This window comes from Camarhynchus parvulus, chromosome 8, assembly GCF_901933205.1.
Source record: "Camarhynchus parvulus chromosome 8, STF_HiC, whole genome shotgun sequence".
NCBI lineage: Eukaryota > Metazoa > Chordata > Aves > Passeriformes > Thraupidae > Camarhynchus > Camarhynchus parvulus.
Window position 1 is genome coordinate 720,567 of NC_044578.1, and position 17,368 is coordinate 737,934.

Consider the following 17,368-nt stretch of genomic DNA (forward strand, 5'->3'; position numbering starts at 1 on the left):
TTCTTCACCCTTTTGGAGCTGACAGCCTCTCATGTCTCCTGTTTTCTGGCCTTCGAGGTGAAGTTAAATGCAAATACAATAAAATACAGCTGATATTCCATGTGCCAGGCACTGTGGAATTCAGGGGTCTTACAGGCAAATGAAGTCCTGCATCTGTGAGGAATTTCTTGCACAAAACCTTTATTTTACTGTATTTAATTTGTTTATAAAAGGAACTCCTCAGCAAAGAATCTGTGCCTTCACTTTTGTTCCGAATTGTCCAATTCTTGTCCACACAAATCTGATTTTATCCAGGTGATGTCTGAGTCCAGCCTAAAAGCCAAGGTTTAGCTTTAATTGAAGACCCAGCCTAAAACTTATGGATTAAATGCCTTTTTTAGTTAGAGTTGCTGGACCTTGCTCTGTGCTGAGCTACTCCTGCGTGTAACAACTACAGGTTCATCAGTGCTTCAGTTGCTGGGTGGTGCTTTCAGGGAAAATGGGCTCTTTCTGCTTTAAAAAGCGCCTTGCTGGAGTCAGACTGTCTTGTTGGAATGGTTCAGGGCTGGAAAAAGCCCGTGGTGTGCAGAGGATCCCTTTTGTTCCCTCTGTGTACTTTTCCTTTGGGAAAGAGCTCAGCAGAGGCGCTCACTTGTGAAATATGTCGGGATGACCTCAGCCGCCTGCTTCAGCCCTGGCCGGCACATTCCTGGCTCCCAAATTGTCTGGGATCAGGCTGGGATGGAGAGGAGTTCTGGGAGGGAGAGGCAATCCACCCCTGTGGTCTGCTCCCTTACAGGAGGAGCAGGGTGCGGTGTCTCTGAGCACCACGGATCCCGCATGCAAAACCGGCAGTGTCACATTGGGAAGGGCCCTCCAGCAGATTCAGGGCAGCTGGTTCTTAATGTGGGCGTGGCTTCACTCCAGTTCACATCAAACAGTGCCTTTTGTCATGAATATTCGGTGTTTGGGGTGGGCCCCTCTGTACCTCCGTGCTGGGGTAAAAGGAAAAAGCTACTTCATCAAAATGGAAAGGGATGGGAGCCTTGTCCAAATGGTGTGGGATGGGAGCTTTATCCAAGTGGGAAGGGATGGGAGCTTTGTCCAAGTGGGAAGGGATGGGAGTTTTATCCAAATAGGAAGGGATGGGAGCTTTACCCAAATGGGAAGGGATGGGAGCTTTGTCCAAATGGTGTGGGATGGGAGCTTTACCCAAATGGGAAGGGATGGGAGCTTTGTCCAAGTGGGAAGGGATGGGAGCTTTGTCCAAATGGGAAGGGATGGGAGCTTTGTCCAAGTGGGAAGGGATGGGAGTTTTATCCAACTAGGAAGGGATGGGAGCTTTACACAAATGGGAAGGGATGGGAGCTTTATCCAAGTGGGAAGGGATGGAGCTTTACACAAATGGGAAGGGAATGGGAGCCTTGTCCAAGTAGGAAAGGATGGGAGTTTCCTGTTTGTTTCCAGGAGAGGAGGAGTGGGAGCTGTGCCCTCCAGCCACAGCTCTGTGAGGGGCTGCCCTTCCTAAACCCGATCCAAGGAGCTGAAGTGCCCTGGCAGCTTCCATTCCCACATTCACGGCATGGGAAGCTGTGTTTGAGGCGTGTTTCTTTAACGATGCCTTTCCAGCCTGCTCTCTCTGTGTTGTTCCTCCACCCGAGGCCCTTTGGGAGCTTTAGGGCACGGAGGATGCACCTGGAGATGATGGTGTGCCTGCAAGCCACTGGTGTGTGTCCCAGAGCTGAGCGTGTTGGACCGGGGAGGGTAAAACCGGAGGACCCTGGCTGGGCTGGGTTTCTGCGGGAGCTGCTGGGTGGGGCCAGAGCAGATCTTATCTGCCCGGTGATCCAGGAACTGCCTGTGGGAGCTGCTCTGCTGGGAATTCACACAGGGATCCATTGCGGAGCACAGCACCTGCACCCCGGCCCCAAACCACACAGGGATCCACTGGGGAGCACAGCACCTGCACCCGACCCCAAACCACCAGGGATCCATTGGGGAGCACAGCACTGCATGTGCACCCCAAACCACACAGGGATCCATTGGGGACCGCACCGGCCCCAACCACAAGACCATGGGGAGCACAGCACCTGCACCCCAAACCACACAGGGATCCACTGGGGAGCACAGCACCTGCACCCCGGCCCCAAACCAGACAGGGATCCATTGGGGAGCACAGCACCTGCACCCCAAACCCAACCACACAGGGATCCATTGGGGAGCACAGCACCTGCACCCCAAACACCAGGGACCACAACACCTGCACCCCCCCCAAACCACAGGGATCCCCTGGGGAGCACAGCACCTGCACCCCAAACCCAAACCACACAGGGATCCATTGGGGAGCACAGCACCTGCACCCCGACCCCAAACCACACAGGGATCCATTTGGGATCACAGCACATGGGACTGGGACCTGCACCCCAATCCCAAACCCTGCTCAGGCTCTGCAGTATCCCAGCAGAGGTGAATCATCTGCAGCCCCCCTGCCAAGGCTGTTGCCATGTTTTTATCCCATTATTCCTTTTATTTTATTGTGGTTTTGCATTGTGGAATTTAACAGGAACTTTTTGAGCTCCTCAGGCAGGTTGACACCGGGGAGCAGCACTGGGATGGGCACCCCAGCCCAGCAGAATGGGAAATCCCTGATTGCCGCGGGGTCTGAACTAACCCAGGAGTTCCAGGCAGGCAAACCCCAGAATCCCTGAGGCTGGAAAAGCCCTCCCAGATCACTGAGTCCAACCTGTGACCAACGCCCAGCTTGTCACCAGCCCAGAGCACTGAGTGCCGCATCCAGGCCTTCCTTGGACACCTCCAGGGATGGGGACTCCATGAAATCCCATAGTAAATTTCCCAGGTGATGGCAGGAACACCTCGGAGCCAGCCCCCACTGGATAGCTGGGTTTGAGTTTCCCTTTATCAGTTTGATCTCAGTTTTTAAGAAAATAAAACAACAAAAGGCAACACAGAACCCGGGTTTGAAAATGAGCAGAGCACGGGAGAGCTGTGAAGGCAGAGGCAGAGCTGGGACCACAAAAGGCAAATCTCTCTGATCTTCAGCAGCAGCAGCAGGAAGAGCCTGAGCTGATAGGTTTGGTTGCCCAGGGACAGCAGAAAGCTCCCCAGAATTGTGCTGTCAGGACAAACAGCTCCTTCAAGATGCGCCAGGCTCTGCCCAGGGTTACAGGAGCCTTGGAGGGATCCCACAGAATCCCAGCCTGGGCTGGGCTGGGAGGGAGCTCAAATCCCGCCCAGTGCCCCCCCTGCCATGGCAGGGACACCTCCCACTGTCCCAGGTGCTCCAGCCTGGCCTTGGGCACTGCCAGGGATCCAGGGGCAGCCACAGCAAATCTGGGAATTCTATTCCAGGGCCTCCCCACCCTCACAAGGAGGAATTCCTTCCCAATCTCCCATCCATCCCTGTGTTTTCCAGGATCACACCCTGCTCCAGGACCTTCATGGAGTCTCCACCCCCTGCAGTCCCTTCCCTGGCACATTTCCCAGGCCTGTTGCTGAGGGCTGCAGGGCTGGCCAGGTGTGTCCAGCCTGGGCCCTGCAGCTGCCCGGGGCTTGCTGGGGAGCAGCTCCACAGTTCAGGCTCTGCAGGGTTCCTGTGGGCACCATAAACTGCAGCTTTTCCCTGTAGAGCCTGGCTTACAGATTAACTCTGCTGCTGCTGCTGCTGCTGCTGCTCCACGGCTCGGCTGCCCCAGGCAGAAGGAAGCGTGGGCAGTGCCTGGGCAGTGCATGAGCAGCACCTGGGCAGCACCTGGGCAGTGTCTGGGCTGTGCTGGGAGGGTCTGTGCTGCTCCTGCTGCTGCAGCTCCATCCCAGCCCTGCATCCCAAGGACTTGCCCTGCTCCCCATGGGCAGTTCTGCCCTTCCCAGTCCCACTGCCATCCCCAGGGAGCCCTGGATGTCCCCGTGGGTGTCCCCTGGGTGTCCCCTGGGTGTCACCCTAGATATCCCCCTGGGTGTCCCCTGGATGTCCCCTGGATGTCCCCTGGGTGTCCCCCTGGGTGTCCCCTGGGTGTCACCCTAGATATCCCCCTGGGTGTCCCCTGGATGTCCCCTGGATGTCCCCTGGGTGTCCCCCTGGGTGTCCCCCTGCTCCCTGCTGCACACTCTGGCTCTCCTTAGCCAGACCCCAGGCAGGCCCTGGCTCCCTCCAGCTCTGCCTTCTCTCGCAGCATTTCGGGTTTTCGGGGCTGAAGCCAAAAGGAGAATTAATCCTGAGCAGGGCCAGGCTTGTCAGCAAGACAGAGCAGCCCCAGCAGGGAGGGGGGAGCAGGAGCTGAGCCCCCCTGCGCTCCAGGGCACAACATGAAAGAGCTGCTCTGAATATGAAATATGTCAAATATGCCCAAATGCGTTTTGTAAAAGACAATGTATTTATGTTTGGGGCTGCTTTGTTTGAAGAATCCATCATGGGCAGGGATAGAAGCCCCAGTTATTTTTGTTCCTGTAAACACAGGGCTTGGACAGACCTTGCCCCCCCTGTTTGCCCGAGGAGCCACAGCTCTGCCATGCATCCATCAGGACACGTCAGCTCAGCATCTGTGAGGGCTCTGGGGCTGGCAGATGAAAGGAAGTGTTCATCCCCCCTTGGAGTGCTTCTTCAGTGCAGGGAGTCCTTCCCAGCACTCCGTGCTTTATGTGACAGGTTGGACTTTGCCTGATGTGTTTGCAGCTCCCTGGCTCTGCGCAGAGACAAACACAGGCTGGAAACCCTCTGCCCACATTTGGGCACGGCTTTGTCCTGTGCTGGCCTCAGGGGGAGGTCAGAGCCGGGCAGTGCCACCAGGGAGCTGTGCCCAGCCCCAGCCCAGGGAGCTGCGTGTCTCACCAGCACCCCGGGCTGAGCCTCGTGCAATGCCCAGCCCAGGGAGGGCTCGCTGAGCCAGGGGGCTGCACACGCTGGGGTTTGGGCTGGGAGTGCCCTGGCACAGAGCCCAACCACCCCAGGGCATCACCCTGGCATGGGGAATGCTCCAAACCCACCTGGATGCCAGCCTCCCTCCAGCCCTCCCCAGTACGGGCGCTGGGGCTGAGACGGATCTGCAACTCTGAAGGGCACAACTTCAAACATTCAAACCCAAAGGAACGGTCTGGGGACCTGTAAATGCCACAGCTTCAGACATTCTAACCCAAAGGAAGGGTCTGGGGACAAGGTGGGGATCAGCCAAAGCTTGGGCTCAGTGATCCTGGAGGTCTTTTCCAAGCCAGATAACGCTGTGGTTCTGTGGCTCTTTGAAGCACGGGTCGGCTGTGGCACACAGCTGTCCCAAGGGCACGGCAAGGCCAGCTCTGTGCAGGACAGAGTGGAAGCCAGCAGGGCTCAGTGGCCCGGAGCGGCGCAGCCCCGCTGCCCAGCTCCTCCTCAGGGGTGTTTACACTGTGCCAGCCAAGAACGGCCTGTCCCGGTGTCCCCTGCGCTGGTGGCAGCCAGGACACGCCGGGTGCCCGCAGCAGGACCCGGTGGTGGCAGTGGCAGCTGCCAGGGCTGGCAGGGACAGGCTCCCTCCAGGTGCCACCTTTGCAGGGCTCCTGCTGGAGGTGGCTCTGTCCCACCGCTCTGGTGGGGACGTCACCCCCAGCAGTGTGGCCGTGGCATGTCCCACTCCGTGTTCAGGGTACAAAGGCACCCTCAGAACAGCAAAAACAACCAAGAGTCAAACGCAGTTAATACTGCTGTTAAAATTAGGATTTTCTCTAAAGCTACAATGGAAAGAAAGCCCAGAGCATAAAGATCAGTCCCAAACTGAATTTGTTTGGGTCAGCTTAGCTCAGGTCCTTCAGAGTGGATGGATAGACGCCGTGCTCAGTGGAGCACACCTTGGCTGATGGAGAGCCCTGTGACCATGGGGAGGGCGCGGTCACCCCAACAGGAGCCCCCGAGCGCTGCCAGGGACAGGATCCATCCCCAGATGGCAGAGCTGCGTTCCCGGGTCCCCATCCTCCATCCTCGATGCGATGGGGACTCCCGAGGTGGGGACGGCCCGTCCGTCCGTCCGTCCGTCCCGCACGGGTTTCACAGGGCTGCACAGCCCGTATGGGATGCTCACACACGCAGCTCCCGTCAGCTCACCCACGTTAATGTGGGAAAGCCGAGCCAGAGCCATGTCGCTGTTTGTCCCCGTTCCCCGTGGCACAGCCCCCGGACCCGTGTCGCTGTTTGTCCCCGCTCCCTGCAGCCCGGCCGCGCTGGCACGGACCGGCCCCGGTGTGGGCAAGGAGGGCTCGGAGCGGTTTCCCGACAATGGCTCGGTTAATGATTCAGCCGCTGCTCCGGCAGCCGTACCACCGCGGGCACACTCACAGCAAACAACTCCGCAAGGGACACCGCTGTCCCCGCTGTCCCCGCTGTCCCCGCTGTCCCCTGTGTCCCCGGTATCCCCGGTATCTCCAGTGTCCCCGGTGTCCCCAGTGTCCCCACTGCCCCCGCTGTTCCCAGTGTCCCCTGTGTCCCCTTGTGTCCCTTCTGCTCTGTGCTGAGCTCACCAGGCTCACCCCAACCAGCTGCCCCTGGCCAGGAGGGCATTTTAATTCCCGTTTTCCACTTGATCCAAAGGTCCCCATCCCACCTGGACATCAGTTATCCTTGGCTCGTGCCACCTTGGAGTGGCATAAAACCCCTCAGTGATGGAGTGGAGTTAAATCCCTCACTGCTGCTGGCTGTGCTGTGAGTCCGTGATCTTCTCCAGCTGTGTTTACAAACACCAGGGACCAAATTCCCCTCATTTCTACACAAATAATTTTAATTAGCATATTAAAATAGCTGTCTTAACATCACCCTGTCACCTGCCTTCAAGTGCATTTACAATGCCCCTTTCCCATCCCTAAACTCTGAGGCTGGGATCCCCAGGGAGTGTCCCAGGCTGTCCCAGGAGTGTCCCAAGGTGTCCCAGGAGTGTCCCAGGGTGTCCCAAGTGTCCCAGGCTGTCCCAGGTCGGCTGTCCCAGGAGTGTCCCAGGTGTCCCAGGAGTGTCCCAGGTTCTGGGGTGTCCCAGCTGTACTGTAGGAGTGTCCCAAGGTGTCAGTGTCCAGGCTGTCCAGTTCCCAGTGTCCAGTGTCCGGAGTGTCCCAGTGTCCCAGGGTGTCCCAGCTGTCCCAGCTGTCCCAGGCTGTCCCAGGCTGTCCCAGGAGTGTCCCAGGAGTGTCCCAGGCTGTCCCGGGAGTGTCCCAGGAGTGTCCCAGGGTGTCCCAGGAGTGTCCCAGGTTGTCCCGGGAGTGTCCCAGGGTGTCCCAGGAGTGTCCCAGGGTGTCCCAGGCTGTCCCAGGCTGTCCCAGGGTGTCCAGGCAGGCATTGCACACCGTGGCAAGCTCCCTGCCTGCATCCAGACCTCAGTCCTGCCTGTGGCTGTGACAGTCACAGCCAGAGCTGCTCCTCAGTGCTGGGGATTCTGAGCTCTGTGGGGTTTGAAGGAAGAACAGGGCAGGAGCTCCACAGCCTCTGGAGCACCAGCTGCTCTCTCCTGACAAAACCAGCATTTAGCAACGCCTGGCACCCCGATGGCCTTTTCCTTCCCAAAATACCCGGGCTGAGCAACACCCCAGAAATGAGAGCTGCTCTCCCACATCAGAGGGGTTTGTGCAAGTGTGACCCTGGATTTCACAGCAGGCACGGGGTGCCCGCGGGACATTCCCAAGCTGCTTCCCAGCACTGCCCCTCAGGAGACTCACCCTGGATTCACACCAGGCACGACCTTTCCCAGAATGGGAGCTGCCACCGTTGGGAAAGGCTGGTGAGAGTGCAAGGGCTGCTTTCCAAGGGCTGATGGTGTTCCAGGGGCTGGCGTTCCAAGGATTGGCATTCCAGGGGCTGGTGTTCCAGGGGCTGGCATTCCAAGGGCTGGTGTTCCAGGGGCTGGCATTCCAAGGGCTGGTGTTCCACCACCCGCGGTGAGGGCTTCATTCCCAAAGCCCTTGGGTTTACCCATGCCCAGTTGTCACCACGTGCTCCCAGACCCAGCCCACTGGGGACACCAGAGCTGCAGTGGTGGCCTTCCCACCGGTTCTCCTCCCTTTTTGTGTCAGCAGCACAGAGCTGGAGCCAGAGCCCCATCAGCTCCCTCCAGGATGTCCCTCAGGTGCCCCAAGCCCTGCTCTGGGGCGAGCTCCATGGTGCTGCTGGTCACTGCTGACCCTGGCGGGGATCTCCCTGTGGCAGGTGAGCCCTGCCAGGGGGTTTGGGCACTGCACGGCTGCAGCAGTGACCCTGGAGCTCCCTTTGGGGGCTGCTCTGTCATTACAGCTGTTGTGGCTGATCCTCCTGCCTGAGGACACAGAGTTACCCTGGCACAGGAGCCGTGCTGAAATCCTGGAGAGGTTTCCCAAGATCTGGCAGGCCCGGCAGGGTTGTGCAATGTCGGGGACATCACCCAGGGTCTGTGTCACAGGGAGGGCACGGCTCCCTGCTCCTGCCGGTGTCCTGGCACACGGAACGAGGTGGGCTCTGCCCTGAACCCTTCCAGCCCAGCCCAGCCTGGGCTGTAGCTCTGGGGTTTTCACTCTTGCACCAAGATCAGGGCAGGAGCAGGTGAGAGGCAGGATTGTAGCAAAGAGGTTTTATTCAAAAGAACCGCGTGGTTTTTATAGAGTGGTACAATGGATTCTGTTCTATTGGCTGACTAACAGAAACATCTTTCTCCTTTCTCATGCACTGTCTTTGAGAGGAACAGAAAAATAAAGTAGAAAAACAGCACCTGTAAATTGTTTATAGTCAACAAGTTATCACATCTTTCCAGCTCTCTAAAACTTCCCATAAGCTGCTGTGAGAAACACTTGCTGTTTCTCTCTCTCTGTCCCATGGCATCCGCATGGGTTAGAAACCGGGGGTCTCGCTGATTTCCCCTCTCCTGGCAGCCCCTGCGGTCACACCTGGGTCAGGTGAGGGTGCCGAGAGCCCCCCGTGCCCTGCGGGGCCCCCCTGCAGCAGCACCCCGTGCCCACGGGCACTTCCCAGGGGAGCATCCCCGGTTCCATCCCTATTGCCCCTCCAGCTGGGAGGCACCATCATGCTTGCAGGCTCTGGGGCGTTTTTCCCTTTTGGCGATGGATTTTGCGGTTCAGAGGGACCAGCCCAGCCTGTTCCTGGCCCAGGGCTCTCTCTCCTCCTGCCCCGGGCTCTGCTCCTGTGGGACCCAGGGAGGGAGAGGGCTGGCAGCGCTCCGGGAGCAGCAGAACTCCCAGCGGAGAGATCCCCTGTGACAGGGAACGCCGAGGGATGGCCACAGCCCCGAGCAGGAGCTGCTGCCAAGCCCTGCCCGGGGAAGGGAGCCTCGCCCAGGGGCACCACAGCAGCACTGGGAGCACTGGGAGCCCTGGGAGCGGCAGCAATGGGGACAGACAGGGCTCGGCCCCCTCTGTGCACGCCCCATTGCCCAGCCTGGCTCCTGGAGAGCCCCTCACTCACACCAGACCCACAGGGGATCCCTGCAGGGCCCAGGGCCAGGCTGGACACTGGGGCTGGAGCACCTGGGACAGTGGGAGGTGTCCCTGCCATGGCAGGGGTGGCACTGGGCGGGCTTTGAGGTCCCTCCCAGCCCAAACCAGTCTGGCATTCCGGCATTCCGTGATCCTTTTGATTTCACTTCTCATTCCCAGGGTTTCCATGCCTCCCCATGGATGGGGTCCTCTGGGGGGGCTCAGGTTCCCTGGAGGGCCCTGCTGGCTCTGGGGTTGGGGTTTGTGATGGATTTTGAGGGCTGGGGATCACCAGGACCTCTGGGATCCCCAGGGCTGGAGCGGGTCCAGGCACAGGGCAGGGGAGGGGGCAAGGCTGGGCCCCCAGAGCCTCCCGTGTGTGTCCTGACCCCACAGAGCTCTGGGACACCCCATAAGGAGCAGTGGGAAGGGGCTGGGCGGGTGACTGGGTGCAATCCCTGCCTGTCCCTGTCACGCTTTGAGGCCTGGCTTCAGCAGCAGTTCGCATTTTCTGCGGAACCCAGCGCCATTCCCAACACCCTGTGTGTCCTGGGAGCTGCTCCTGGCAGGGCCAAGGGGACAGCCCAGCCCCAGGGCTGCACCTTGCGCTTCCCAGCGCTGTAAATTAAGCACGAGAGCCACAGTTTATTCCTTTTTTGGGAAGCTTGTACATCTCCTCCAAAACATCCCCCCGCTGCAAATCCTCCCCCTCCGAAGGCACAGGGGAACCCAGCCCACGGGGGCTGAGCCCGAGGCAGCAGAGGCTTCATTTGTGCTCTGCTCACTGTTTATGGGGGTTTTTAATGAAGTTTCTAATGTCACTTAATACCCAAGTAAGTTTGATTTCCCTGAGTTCCCAGTGAGGCTGTCCAAGGCAGAGCAGCCCCGGGGCTCCCAGCTGCATCCACAGCCACAAAATGCCCTTCTCTGCCACATTCTGTGGCCACGCTGAAAAAACCTCTGAAAATTAATGGTTTTGCCCCAGTCTCACCTGGTTTTTCCTTTTTCTCCCTCAGTCTCAAGCGTCTGCTGAGAGCTGGATGAGCTCGTTCCCCATTCCACTGCTGGGAGCTGCAGCCATTCCCTGGGAACAGAACAGAATTCCGTCCCTTCCATGGCACCACGAGCCCAAAGCCACTCAGGAATCTGCTCCAGAGGCTCCGTGTGAGGGCAGCTGAGCACCTGGGGGAGCCTGACCTGGCTGAGCCTCAGAGGCACCAGATCAGGGCTGGCTCCTTGTGTCAGGACCTCAGCTGAGCACAGCCTGAAAAAGGAGGGAAAAAACCTTAAAAATAAACATAACATATAAAAAAAGGCAGAAAATCTACTTCTGCCACAGCTTTGTCCAACTTCCAACCCTACTTCCAGTTCCAAGTCTTGTTTAAACCCACCCAGTCCTGGGAGAAGGGGAAACGCTGAGCCCTGGAGGGGCATTTTCCAGGGAAGAGAAGAGAAGGGGGGACCCAGACATTCCATGGCAGAGGGTGAATCATGGTGATGTCACTGTGATATAATTGTGATGTCACAGTGATTCACGGTGATAGTATGATGATGTAGCTGTGATGTCATTGTGATGACAGCATGATGTTACAGTGCTGACATGGTGACATCACTGTGATATCAAAGTGATGTCATGGTGATGTCATGGTGATGTCACAGTGATTTATGGCAAAGGCCACTGCAGATGCCCCTTCCAGCACCTCTTCCCAACACCCTGTGGGGTTTGGATTCCATGTTGGATTTCATTTCCCGTTGGGTTTGGATTCCAGTTGGGGTTGGATTCCATTTAGGTTTCATTTCCAGTTGGATTTCATTTCCAGTTGGGGTTATTTTCCAGTTGGGTTTGGATTTCATTTGGGTTTGGATTCCAGTTAGGGTTGGATTCCAGTTGGGTTTGGTTTCCAGTTAGGGTTGGATTCCAGCTGGGTTGGGATTCCAGTTGCATTTCATTTCCGACTGGGTTTCATTTCCAGCTGGGTTTGGTTTCCCTGCTGGGTCCGAGTATGTCAGCCAGATTTTGTAGGGCACGACCCAACCAATGACATTTGGTGTCTGTCCCTTGTTTTCCTGCTCTTTCAGGAAGGCTTTCCTCCAGGGATTTCTGCACAGGGGCTTTGGGAAAAGCTGCTGCTCCCGGGGGCTGGAGCTGCCCCAGGCCGTGCTTGGAGCTCCAGCCTGGAGTGATGCTCCAGGGATACTCTGTGCTGGGATGGACCCTGCCCTGCTCCTGCCAGCCCCACAGCCTCTGGGAGACAGGGCAGGTGGCCCTGGCGGGGAAAGGGGTTGGAATGTTTCCCATTTCCCAACAGGAAGGGCAGCTCAGGGAAATTCAGGCCCTGCTCCGCTGAATTGTTCCGTGGGCTGGTTTCTGCAGAACACAAATAGCACATTTACCCCCATAAAGACATTAATAATTCCACTGGCTGGAGTCTGAAAGGTGTTTCTTTTATTCTAAGTGTTTGCAGAGCGAAATTAAACTGCTGTAAGCACTGGAGAAAGGTAATTTATTTTTGTTTCCATTTTCCCTTTCAACTGTGGCATTAAATATTAACTGCAGCGTATTTTACCAAGCACATCAATTCATTTCCTGTGGGGCAGAACCAAGCAGCCTCCAGGGGAGCTCTGCTGGCCTTAATGAAGCCCTGCATTAATCGGAGCAGTGGAGCAGACCCTGAGCAGTGACCCTGGGTGGGAAGAACCCCCCAGCACCCGGATTTCCCCGGGGCTGCTCTCCTGCTCCTCAGATCCGCCTTCAGCGGCCTCTGCTGAGGCTGAGCTGCTGCAGCCTGGGCTTTGAGGGGGACACGAGGGGGACACGAGCCACTCCTGTGCTCCTCGGGGTCAGCCCCACGTGGGCACCAACCCCACAAACCCCCTGAACCCTCGGGGTCTCGGGTTTTGGTTGTTCATTGCTGCCCCGAGCTGTGCAGGATGTCTCTGCTTCGGCCCATCAGAAGAACGAGTCAGAGCTCTTCAGTTTTCGGTCTTGGGGTTGTTTATTAATTCTTATCTATAAAATTTTCTTTCTGCCCAGCCAGGCAGCCACAGGCACTCTGACTGCCCCCGAGGCGGTGTTGTATTTTTATACTACAAACTACGTGTACAATATTTACACTTAATTCCCAATACCCATCACCTGTGTTAGACAGTGAGCTTCTACTCTAAACCAATCCAAAAGTGCCACCAGCACAGCAGAAGATGGAGGTAGAGAAGAAGAAGAAGAAGAAGAAGAAGAAGAAGAAGAAGAAGAAGAAGAAGAAGAAGAAGAAGAAGAAGAAGAAGAAGAAGAAGAAGAAGAAGAAGAAGAAGAAGAAGAAGAAGAAGAAGAAGAAGAAGAAGAAGAAGAAGAAGAAGAAGAAGAAGAAGAAGAAGAAGAAGAAGAAGAAGAAGAAGAAGAAGAAGAAGAAGAAGAAGAAGAAGAAGAAGAAGAAGAAGAAGAAGAAGAAGAAGAAGAAGAAGAAGAGAAGAAGAAGAAGAAGAAGAAGAAGAAGAAGAAGAAGAAGAAGAAGAAGAAGCAGAAGAAGAAGAAGAAGAAGAAGAAGAAGAAGAAGAAGAAGAAGAAGAAGAAGAAGAAGAAGAAGAAGAAGAAGAAGAAGAAGCAGAAGAAGAAGAAGAAGAAGAAGAAGAAGAAGCAGAAGAAGAAGAAGAAGCAGAAGAAGAAGAAGAAGAAGAAGAAGAAGAAGAAGAAGAAGAAGAAGAAGAAGCAGAAGAAGAAGAAGAAGAAGAAGCAGAAGAAGAAGAAGAAGAAGAAGAAGAAGAGAGAAGAAGAAGAAGAAGAAGAAGAAGAAGAAGAAGAAGAAGAAGAAGAAGAAGAAGAAGAAGAAGAAGAAGAAGAAGAAGAAGAAGAAGAATTTTATTATTATACTACTTAAACTTCTGTGGCCTTCAGGTCTTTATACAAAGCTGGGGATTTGCTCCACGGTTCATAATCAAACCCGCAGGTGCTCTGGGCTGTGTGCCAGGGTCTCTGAGCCCCCTGGCAGGGTCCTGGCAGCTCTGGACACCCAGAGGGATGCACTGAGTTCTGACAGGGACCGACCCCACAAACCCCCTGAGCCCTTGGGGCTGAGCCCTCACCCTGCCAGGGCCAGAGCTCAGCCCAGCCAGGCTGCTCCCAAACCCCTCTGTTCCTGCTCTTGGGTTTAGAGCTGGGCAGGAAGACAAGGAGGAGACCTGGAGCCTCCCTCCAGGGGCATTTGGGTGGCTTTGTGTCCCCTCAGCAGGAATTCAGCTCTGAGGGGACAATGTTCTTCCCAAAGGACAGCACAGCCTCCAGTGGGGGTGCAGATGGGAACACGAGAGAAATCATCATTGTTTTTAGAACAAGCCACAGGAGAGGAAGAACCTGCTAATTCACAGAGTTAATAAGGTGGGAAAAGCTCTCCAAGAGCATCAGAGCCAACCTCTGACCCAGCCTTGTCACCAGCCCAGAGCTCCGAGTGCCACAGCCAGTGCCTCACTCCTGTTCCCATCTGGGGTTTATCTGTAATACATCTGTACATGTCCACACTTCCCAGTGAATGCTGGAGGCTGGGTTTGATGGCCCCTGTGGATGCTTTCCAGCTCAGGATATTCTGTCATTCCATGCCTCCCTTGGTTCCAGCTGTGCTGGTTTCTTCCAGGCTGCATTGTTAAAGTAAAGCATGAGCAGCAGCATCCTCACACAGCAACAACAACAAAAGCAGTGTTCCATCTGTCAGGCTTTCCTTCAACCTTCCACAGGGCTGCAAAATCACAGAACAGTTTGGGTTGGAAGGGACCTCTGGGGTTCCTCTAATCCACCCCCCAAAATAGATCAAAAGTTGCTTTTGCTTTCCCAGCAGAAATGCACGTGGCTTGTCTGTCATTAACTTACTCTTTAAGCTACTATTTTTCTTGCAAAAAGCCCTGACTCAGAGCGCTCTTGAACAGCACCACTTCCCTTGTTCAAAATCAGCCACCACAGTTCTTTGAAACAAACCAACCCTCAAACCACTTCCTTCCCCCTGGGGTGGAAGCTGCTGGAGCTGGGGTATCAGGCAGCCCTTGTGGTGCTCAGGGACTGCTCCTGCTCCTGGCTGTAAACCCAGGATTTGGGCTGCTGGAGCCCCAAGGAGCAGCTGCTGAGGCTGTGTCTGCCCCACACTCAGGACTGGGGCTGCTGGAGCCCCAGGAGCAGCTGCTGAGGCTGTGTCTGCCCCACACTCAGAATTTGGGCTGCTGGAGCCCCAGGAGCAGCTGCTGAGGCTGTGTCTGCCCCAAACTCAGGATTTGGGCTGCTGGAGCCCCAAGGAGCAGCTGCTGAGGCTGTGTCTGCCCCACACTCAGGATTTGGGCTGCTGGAGCCCCAAGGAGCAGCTGCTGAGGCTGTGTCTGCCCCACACTCAGGATTTGGGCTGCTGGAGCCCCAAGGAGCAGCTGCTGAGGCTGTGTCTGCCCCAAACCCGGGATTGGGGCTGCTGGAGCCCAAGGAGCAGCTGCTGAGGCTGTGTCTGCCCCACACTCAGGATTGGGACTGCTGGAGCCCCAAGGAGCAGCTGCTGAGGGCGCTGAGGCTGTGTCAGCCTGACCCCCATCCTTGCAGCTCCCCCAGGGATGGAAATCAATCGGATTGAGGCAATTCCAGCTGCAGCTTGGCTTCCAGCAGCTCATTCCTCCCTCTGCTCAGCAGCACCTTAGCCTGGGGACAGCAGGAGCAGGCAGTGCTCCCCCACATCCTGCCTTCACTGCCCTTTATTTTGCTCCTGTGTTTATTTATTGATCCTTTGGCAGCAGCAGTTGCCATGGCACCAAACACCAGCGGTGCCAGTGCCCTCCTGGTTCATAAATACCAATTATGGCAGAGCAGCTCAGGGTTCTCCATCTGCACAATCCCATCCAGTTTCTCCCCCATCTTCTCTCCACGGGTCATTCTCTGCTTTCCGATCAGGATTTACCTTTTCAAGGCCCTTTATTCCCATTTCCCTCAGCCCTGGGCAGGTGTGGGGCCATCCCATGGCAGGATCCAGGGCCAGGAGCTGCCTTCAGTGGGGCACAGGGACGGAATGGGAGTGTGGGGCAGGGAGCAGGGCTGGAGGCAGAGCTGAAGCAGCAAAAAGCTTCTGGCAATTTTCAAAAAGAGAGGATTGCCCAGCAAGAGGGAATCCCAGACTGGTTTGGGTTGGGAGTGACCTCAAATCCCATCCATTCCCACTCCTGCCATGGCAGGGACACCTCCCACTGTCCCAGGTGCTCCAGCCTGGCCCTGGGCACTGCCAGGGATGCAGGGGCAGCTCTGGGCACCCGTGCCAGGGCCTCCTTGACTGCCCTTGCCCTCAGCCCTGGCACAGAGGCCGTGTCACAGCTGTGACCCTGGCCAAAGGACAATTGCAGTGTGAGGTGATGTCCCAGGGCCCCTCGGCCACAGGAATGTGCTGGGTGGGCAGATGTCCCTCCTGGCCCAGCACGTGAGCCCAAAACAGCAGCAAAAATCACATTGGTGTTGGTGTCCATGCCCAACATCCCCAGGAACATCCCCTGCCCTTGGCACCTCAGAGCTCTGGGAATGGCCTGATCTAAACCCGGCCTGGTGTGAACCCGGCCTGGTGTGAACCCAGCCTGATGTAAACCCAGCCTGGTGTGAACACGGCCTGGTGTGAAACCAGCCTGGTGTGAACACAGCCTGGTGTGAACCCGGCCTGGTGTGAACCCAGCCTGGTGTGAACACAGCCTGATGTAAACCCAGCCTGGTGTGAACCCGGCCTGGTGTGAACACAGCCTGGTGTGAACACAGCCTGATTTAAACCCGGCCTGGTGTGAACACAGCCTGGTGTGAACCCGGCCTGGTGTAAACCCAGCCTGATGTAAACCCGGCCTGATGTAAACCCAGCCTGATCTAAACCCAACCTGATGTAAACCCAGCCTGATTTAAACCCAGCCTGATCTAAACCAACCTGATCTAAACCCAGCCTTATCTAAACCCAACCTGATGTAAACCCAGCCACCTGAGCTGTCTGTGGAGTTTATTGCTCCTGGCCAGCCTGGGAGGTTGTGGCTTCTGATTTGGCAAGATGCAGGGTGGAGGAGGCAGCAGGAGCCCGCAGGCACGGGAGGGGTTTGGAAGCTCCTCCAGGGCTGGGTTCTGGGCACGTTCAGCAGGGCCTGCAGCGCCAGGAGATTGTTCCTGCCCCTGCAAACCAACAGCAGCGCTTGGCTCAGCAGGGTCTGTGTGCAGCACTGGGGATGAAAAGCAGCAGAGGAAGTTGTTTAAAATAAATAAATAAAAAGCAAACAGGAGTTGTTCCCCCTGCCAGGGAGCCAGGTTTTGCTCTCCTGGGTGTCCTGCCAAGATACACAAAACGTGACAGCCCCAGGAGTGCAGGAGCCTCTGCACCCTGAGCTTGGGTGGCCTCAGTGCCACAGAGCAGGGGACACCCCTGGGCTGCTGGGGGTGACTTGGGGGGGTCACACCCCGGGGCTGGGGGCTCCCCCTGGCACATCTGGGGCTCTCCCTGGCACATCTGGGGCTCAGGTGGCACATCTGGGGCTCCCCCGGCACATCTGGGGATCCCCCTGGCACATCTGGGGCTCCCCTGGCACATCTGGGGATCCCCCTGGCACATCTGGGGCTCCCCCGGCACATCTGGGGCTCAGGTGGCACATCTGGGGCTCAGGTGCCAGGAGCCAGCCCAGGGGAGGCCCCGGGGTGCCAGGGGGTGCCAGGGCCGTGTCCCCGTGCAGAGGGGACTGTCCTGCTGCTGCTGGCTGGGCACGGGGCTGGCAGAGCCCCGGCAGGAGCAGGACCTGGCTCTGGGGCTCTGAGGTGCCAGTGGCACCCAGGGCTGCCTGTCCCAGGAGGGAGCAGAGCTGGGCAGCCCCAGCCCAGCCCAGCCAGGAGGGGACACCGCCCATTGCTGGCACAGCCCTGTGCCCCCGGGCCCTGTGCCTGCAGAGCCACGGCCTGGCTGCACAGGGGGGCACAGAGAGGAGCTGGAGGTCCCCAGGG

At 57.0% G+C, this 17,368-nt stretch overlaps 1 protein-coding gene across 1 annotated transcript in view; it reads right to left on the reverse strand.

The window, feature by feature from the left end:
• The window catches only part of LOC115906381 (cystathionine gamma-lyase-like), a 38,271-nt gene that overhangs the window by 701 nt on the left and 20,202 nt on the right, over positions 1-17,368 (reverse strand). The window lies entirely within an intron of this gene.